Source organism: Salvelinus sp. IW2-2015, unplaced genomic scaffold (assembly GCF_002910315.2).
Source record: "Salvelinus sp. IW2-2015 unplaced genomic scaffold, ASM291031v2 Un_scaffold3499, whole genome shotgun sequence".
In the NCBI taxonomy this organism is placed as follows: Eukaryota; Metazoa; Chordata; class Actinopteri; order Salmoniformes; family Salmonidae; genus Salvelinus; species Salvelinus sp. IW2-2015.
In genome coordinates this window covers 2,364-10,473 of record NW_019944779.1, presented here as the reverse complement: position 1 = coordinate 10,473, position 8,110 = coordinate 2,364, and the positions used below count along the sequence as shown (strand labels likewise).

The 8,110-nt window shown below is 42.4% G+C and overlaps 1 pseudogene; it reads right to left on the bottom strand.

Moving 5' to 3' along the window:
• Window positions 1-3,214: 3,214 nt before the first annotated feature.
• Window positions 3,215-7,887, bottom strand: LOC112075986 (interferon a3-like; annotated as a pseudogene).
• Window positions 7,888-8,110: the final 223 nt, after the last annotated feature.

Sequence of the window (8,110 nt, the reverse complement as noted above, 5' to 3'; positions counted from 1 at the left end):
AGTACCGTGTGGCGACAAACACTGACATGGAAACAAACACCCACAAACCAAAAGTGAAACCCAGGCTACCTAAGTATGATTCTCAATCAGGGACAAMGATTGACAGCTGCCTCTGATTGAGAATCATACCAGGCCGAACACAAAACCCCAACATAGAAAAACACACATAGACTGCCCACCCCAACTCACGCCCTGACCATACTAAGTAAAGACAAAACAAAGGAAATAAAGGTCAAGAACGTACAGTACCCCCCCCCCCCCCCCAAAGGTGCGGACTCCGGCCGCAAAACATGAACCTATAGGGGAGGGTCTGGGTGGGCGTCTGTCCGCGGTGGCGGCTCTGGCGCGGGACATGGACCCCACTTCACCATAGTTTTTGTCCGCCTCCTTAACCGCCCCCGTGGCCTCTTACGAGCGGCGATCCTCACCGCCGACCTTGGCCTGGGAACCCCAATAAATGGGCTCATAGGACTGAAAGGCACCTCTGGACTGAGGGGGCTCTGGCGGGCGGCTCTGGCGGCTCCTGACTGGTGGGCGGCTCTGGCGGCTCCTGACTGGCGGGCGGCTCTGGCGGCTCCTGACTGGCGGCGGCTTCTGGCGGCTCCTGACTGGCTTGCGGCTCTGGCGGCTCTGACTGGCGGCGGCTCTAGCGGCTCAGGACAGACGGGCGGCTCTAGCGGCTCAGGACAGACGGGCGGCTCAGGCGGCGCTGGACAGACGGGCAGCTCAGGCGGCGCTGGACAGACGGGCAGCTCAGGCGGTGCTGGACAGACGGGCAGCTCAGGCGGCGCTGGACAGACGGGCAGCTCAGGCGGCGCTGGACAGACGGGAGACTCTGGCCTGCTGAGGCGCACAGTAGGCCTGGTGCGTGGTGCCGGAACTGGTGGTAGCCCGACCTTGGACAATCCGAGTTGGATGACTGTTCAAAATGTATTTTCCCTGTCGGAGCTAGTTTTTCTTCTCCAGAATTCCTAGTTGTTTGAACTCACTGAAGTCTGAGATTTCCCAGTTCCGAGTTTCCAGTTGTTTTGAACACGGCAAAAGTCATGCTGGATTGACAGCATGGCCAATGTATTCAACCTTTTCTGGCCCTTGGTGTTGAAAGTTTATCCTTTTAATCTTGGAAAGAGACCCTTAAACCCAGACTTGGACCACACACAAGTCTACTGAATAGCAGGCTAGTTATTTGAAATTAGCCACTGATTCCTTCCAAACCTCTCATTGTTGAATTTGCAATTTCCAACTTGTTGTGTAATGTTCATGTCTAATGGCCGATGAGCACTTATACGTTTTATCTATAGTATATCTTCATATGACAAGGCTTGAAAAGGATTTGACAGTAGATTGTCAACGTGAGTCATGATGATGACTGCTTGTCTAGCTTGCGAGCTAAGATTTTGAAAGCTGGACGTTGACTTGATCAGTCCAATCAAAGCTTTGGTAGATATATCTTGATTTAACGTCATTTTATTTGTGGTCAATGACCTTGAGCCTTCATGGATGGGCACTTCTAATGTAACTCTATGGCAGCACCTGTTGGCAATTTATGTTTTTCTTCAATAACAGAAACTCCAAAGCAAATCAGGGCGTGAAAATTGGTTTATTCTGAGTGGACAAATCAAGATGTTATGCTGGGAGGTAGATGTTCAGATGTTCAGTCTCCCCTGTCCTCAGCTTTTCCCCACCGAACAAAGGAACAGGATGCCATTTATAACCCCTCCACCCTAGCCTGGAGTTTGACCAATCAGAAGTCCTTGCAGTACAACTTGGCCAATGGCCAAATCCTGCCCCCGACTCAATGTACAGAACAATGACAACGTGGCACACGTAGTACACGTCACTCTGAGTTCAGGAGTGACATTCCACAGATTCTGAACAGATGTTGAACTGAAACCCAACTCCTATTTACAATTTGGTATTGACCATTAGAACTCAATTTTCTTGTCCTCTCATCCTTTGCGATGTGTATTTCTCATCAACATATTCTTAAACACCCAAGGGGCTTAAATTCTCGAGCTCTCCACATAGATTTTTTTGGTGACGTAGTGTCCCCATGAGTGACAGAACACTGAGACAATCACGGCGCAACTAGAGATTATTACCAACCCCTATGCTTTGCATTTTCCGATGGCTGCCCCACCACCACAGAAAGCACTGAGCTAGGCTGAAACACCTGCRTCTTGGAGCTGCCTTACTCAAGAGACCATGTTGGTGTGCAGCTTCATTAACTCAAATATTTTTTTTAACATGGTTTGCAAACTGATATGTGACACGTATTAGTACCAAAATGACATGCAAAACAGGCAACAACAACAACAACAAACTATATTTCTTGCTAAAAGGGTGGGGCATGAAATAGGTGGGGCTCTCAGTATTATACCATACTATGTAAACACGCATACACACCATTCTAGATGTTAAATAATAACCTCATATAACCTCATACCATTATACAGATGGATATACAGTATATATCTACAATAACTCTATTCTATCCAGGAATTTCCAAGTCTTATGAAAGGACTGTGTGCTGCCACATTGGCCTATATAATACACACTATTGTCTAATGTTATACAACAATTGACCTCAGTAATGCATTGAGAATTATTAGGAGGATCCCCATGATGCCACTTAAAAAGTAATATATATATGACTAAGCTATATCAATTATTTGTTTTTATTTTTTGCCCACCAGCACCCTGCCTTGTTCAGGGGACTAAACTATTATCCATTTCAGGTATTGCTTGTTTTTTGTCTCTTTTTCCATTTTGTCTTTCCATGTATTTTTTCTTATTTCTCCTCCAATCATAGTAGGACAGACTTTATAAATGAACATCCCACATTGTCAAGTTCCTGGTCCCCCAGATTATCCTCTACTCCTCACCCAGATCTCCCCACCCCGTTCAGCCCACTGCCCCAGTGTGATTACCACACACAAAACGAACAGGAAAAACTACAAGAACAGCAACCCTCACAAAGTACAAAAACCCAGTAAAAATAATTTACATAAAGAAACAAAACTACAAGCATACATAAACTTAAAGTAGAAATTATCATGTGACTGATCAGCAACAAGTTTAATGTGAGTCCCCTCTGATGGTTAGATAAGATATTATAAATCCACTCTCATTGGTTTCAGACAAGAACGAAATTTGGACAATTTAAACAAAATACATTTTTATTCACATTTTCAATATTATTTTTCACTGTTTTTTCAAGTCGACCGGCAATACAGTTCAGTTCAACACAGGTACAAAAGGGAAATACAAAATATAAATAATAAATTATTCAAATAAAAAACAATAATTTATGGATTTAAATATAATAAATAGACTGACAGGGTCCCCCACATGATTGTATTCATGCTTAATAAACTGGTAAGGGCGTAGCTTCTGAGATGAGTCCGGATGATCAGTGCATCTTTGCCGCAAGGATATCCAATCTTTGCAGATGACGTTTAGTCTCTTTCCTGATGAGCTCCCACGCCTGTGCACTGTAGTTCTGAAAAACACAGAACATTTGAAATATTAGTGGGGTGAACTTTCTTGGCAAAATAACGACCATAATGTCTTGAACAACAAAGAAAGACCTGGTGCCGTATGTATTAAGCTTCTCAGAGTATTAGTGCTGATTTAGGATCAGTATTGTTTTTAGATCACTATAAATAAGGACAGAGGAGACCTGATACTAGATCAGCACTTCTCTGAGATGTTTGATACATATGGCCCCGAACCCACTTTTTAAAAATGAACACTGCTCCTGTTTAGCCTAGCCTAGTTTATATTAATTTGATTACATGTATTAAACACATTTCCATACTAAACCAAACTCACCATTCTTCTCAGAACCTTCCTATTCAACTTCTTGAAGTACCGTTTCAGTCTCCTCTCAGGTTTCATGGAGGGTGATACCTGTTGGACAAAATTAACCAAAATTTTAGCATCATACAGATGTAGGATCTTCATTTGATCCCTTTTTTTCTGAGAATTATCCTGCACGGCAGGAAATGGAAACTTAATGTGTATTCAATGTTTGAAAAGGCTTCTAAAGAATGTAATTTCCACTTTAAAATATCAAACTTGACTTGCCATAATGAAAAATGCATCAAAGCCTACGAAAACTTTCCATTAATTATAATCCATAATAATTTACATTTCTCATTGCTGCAATATTATTTATGTGACGTTGCAAACTGGCTCAAAATCTGTAATAACCCATATACAGTGCGTTCGGAAAGTATTCAGACCAATTCCCTTTTTCCAAATGTTGTTACGTTACAACCTTATTCTAAAATGGATGAAAGAAAAAAATTCTTCACCAATCTACACACAATACCCAATAATGACAATGCAAAAACAGAAATACCTTATTTACATACGAATTCTGACCCTTTGCTATGAGACTCAGAATTCAGCTCAGGTGCATCCTATTTTCGTCGATCATCCTTGAGATGTTTCTACAATTTGATTGGAGTCCACCTGAGGTAAAATCAACTGATTGGACATGATTTGGACAGGCACAAACCTGTATATTTAAGGTCCTACAGTTGACAGTGCATGTCAGAGCACAAACCAGGCCATGAAGTTGGGAAATTGTCCGTAGAGCCCCGAGACAAGATTGTCTCGAAGGCACAGATCTGGGAAAGGGTACCAAAAAATGTCTACAGCATTGAAGGTCTCCAAAAAAACAGTGGCCTCCATCATTCTTAAATGGAAGAACTTTGTAACCACCAAGACTCTTCCTGGAGCTGGCCGCCCGACCAAACTGAGCAATCAGGGGAGAAGGGCCTTGGTCAGGGAGGTGACCAAGAACCCGATGGTCCCTCTGGCAGAGCTCCAGATTTCCTCTGTGGGGATGGGAAAGCCTTCCAGAAAGACAACCATCTCTGCAGTATTCCACCGATCAGGCCTTTATGGTAAAGTGGCCAGACGGAAGACACTCCTCAGTAAAAGGCACATTGCAGCCCGCTTGGAGTTTTCCAAAAGGCACCTAAAGGACTCTCAGACCATGAGAAACAAGTGTCTCTATTTGGCCTGAATGCAAAGCATCACATCTGTAGGAAACCTTGCACCATCCCTACGGTCAAGCATGGTGGTGGCAGCATCATGCTGTGGGKATGTTTTTCATTGGCAGGGACTGGGAGACTAGTCAGGATCGAGGGAAAGATGAACGGAGCAAAGTACAGAGAGATCCTTGATGAAAACCTGCTCCAGAGCGCTCAGGACCTCAGGACTGGGGCTAAGGTTCACCTTCCAACAGGACAACGATCCTAAGCATACAGCCAAGACAACACAGGAGTGGGTTCGGGACAAGTCCCTGAATGTCCTTGAGTGGCCCAGCCACAGCCCGGACATGACCTGATTGAACAACTCTGGAGAGACCTGAAAATAGCTGTGCAGCGACGCTCCCTATCCAACCTGATAGATCTTGAGAGGATCTGCAGAGAAGAATGGCAGAAACTCCCCAAATACAGATGTGCCAAGCTTCTAGCATGATACCCAAGAAGACTCAAGGCTGTAATCACTGCCAAAGGTGCTTCAACAAAGTACTGAGTAAAGGGTCTGAATACTTATGTAAATGTGATATTTCAKTTTTTTATTGTTAATACATTTAGCAAAAATGTCTAAGACACTGTTTTTGCTTTGTCATTATGGGGTATTGTGTGTAGATTGATGAGGGGGGAAATCTATTTAATCAATTATAGAAAAAGGCTGTCACGTAACAAAATGTGGAAAATGTCAAGGGGTTGACTAAATTATATGTACCTTATACGTAGATTTCTCCACTTGTGGAGTTAGGCTACTCCTAAACCAGGGCTCTCCAACCCTGTTCCTGGAGAACTACCTGCCTGTAGGTTTTCACTCCAATGCTAATCTACCACACCTGATTAAAACTTCTTAAGGCTAGGGGGCAGTATTTTGACGTCTGGATGAAAAGCGTGCCCAAAGTAGACTGCCTGTTACTCAGGCCCAGAAGCTAGGATATGTATATACTTGGTATATTTGGATAGTAAACACTCTAAYGTTTTAAAACTGTTAAAATAATGTCTGTGAGTATAATAGAACTGATTTGGCAGGCGAAACCCCGAGGACAAACCGACCAGGGGGGGAAAAAAATTGAGGTCATAGGATTTCCCAATGGTTTTTTATGGGATACCCTTATTATTAGGAACCTGGTTGCAGTTCCTATGGCTTCAACTAGATGTCAAACGTCTTTAGAAATTGGTTGATGTTTTTCTTTTGAGAAATGAAGAAGTAGTGCTATTCATTCCATGTGTCACTCTGAAGGTCCCTCCCATTTTGGTGCGTGTGAACAGGAGCACGCTCCGTGTTATTTTTCTTTGGTATTGGAAACAGATTATCCCGTCTTAAATTTGAGCAATTATTTACATTTTAGGATAGCTGAGGTTGGATTAGGAATGTTGTTTGAAATGTTTGGACCAAGTTTACAGGTAACTTATTAGATACTTTGTGGTCATGTTAGACGAGTTGGAACCGGTGTATTTCTGAATCAAATGCGCCAAAGAAATTGACATTTTGGGGATATAAAGAAGGATTTTATCGAACCAAACGACCATTCATTGTGTCACTGAGACATTTGGGATTGCAAAAAGATCTTCAAAAGTAAGGCATTTATTATATCGTTATTTCTGACTTTTGTGTCGCACCTGCCTGGTTGAAAAATTATTTTCATGTGTTTGTATGCGGGGCGCTGTCCTCAGATAATCGCACGGTCTGCTTTCGCCATAAAGCCTTTTTGAAATCTGACACAGCGACTGGATTAACAAGAAGTTAAGCTTTATTTTGATGTATTACACTTATATTTTCGTGAATGTTGAATATTGATAGTTCTGTAGTATGAATTTGGCGCTCTGCAATTTCACTGGATGCTGTCAAATCGATCCCGCTAAAGGGATTGGCACATGAAGGGATCACTAAGAGGTTAACTATGTGGTTGATAAACTGAATAAGGTTAGTTACAACTGGGGTTGGAGCGAAAACCTAGAGGAGGGTAAATCTCCATGAACGGGGTTGGAGAGCCCTGACTTAAACAGGGATTATACTTTAAATAGACCCGTTACTTACACAGGAATTAAKGTTCTCCAATTGGCGTTCTAGAATGTTGAGGAAATCGTCCAGGTTTTTCTTGTCCCAGGTGACAGATTTCATATTCCCATCAAACAGTTTTGTGATTTGATAGATGGTCTCTTTCAGGAATCTGACTTGGTCCTCAACTACAACAGGAGATAGAAAAAGAAGATTAGAAAAAGTATAGGCTTTCGTTATTTGGTCAATATAACATTGGGTCAAGACCCGCCTGATCCAAAGCTATATGAACTGATAAGTCAAATTCTAGTCTTTACCTCGGCATCATCTATGTGTCTGTATAAAGTGATGTTGGAAAAAGACTGGGGCATCCTGCTTTGGTGAATATCTCCTCCCTGGGAAAACAATCAATATAGTATGTTAAGTCACTTGTCAAATACTTCAAGACCAAGTCAATGCAGACATAAAGTATGGCTTATACTGCAAGTACAGTAGGCTAATGTAGATAGCGTCTTTGATCCTCGTGTCATTATAGCCTTAGCGTGCCTTGTTAGTATGTATATTTCAAATATAGTCTAACAGTTATTCTAACCACAGATGCTAAAGCATGAAACAATGACTACTTTACTTGGTTGGTTGTTTTGCTGTCCTTAATACATGCATTCAGTCTCCTCTTACAGCTGTGCTTGTAACTCACCATCTGGTCACGCAGGGAAAGGTATTTCTGTGCTCAAAGTGGCCGTAGTGGTGTCGTATCCAGTCACAGCAATGACAACACGACTCTGCCATAGCTGCAAATAATAAGACAAAATAGCACGTCCAACTCTGCATTGTATACATTGTAAATGTTGTGCAGGTCGTATTTTCGCTATTCAGTTTTCCCAGATGAAGTTTGAACAATTGCTTGTTTCAGTATTTTTAAATGTGGAATTGGGAAAGGGAAAAACTGTAATAGAGAATTTCCCTGATCAACTTACCGGAGGCGGGAACTTTCATTTTCCAGACTAGCACATGCAGGCAATAGGAATTCCATGCCTGCCCGTATCCTTGACGAACAAATCCA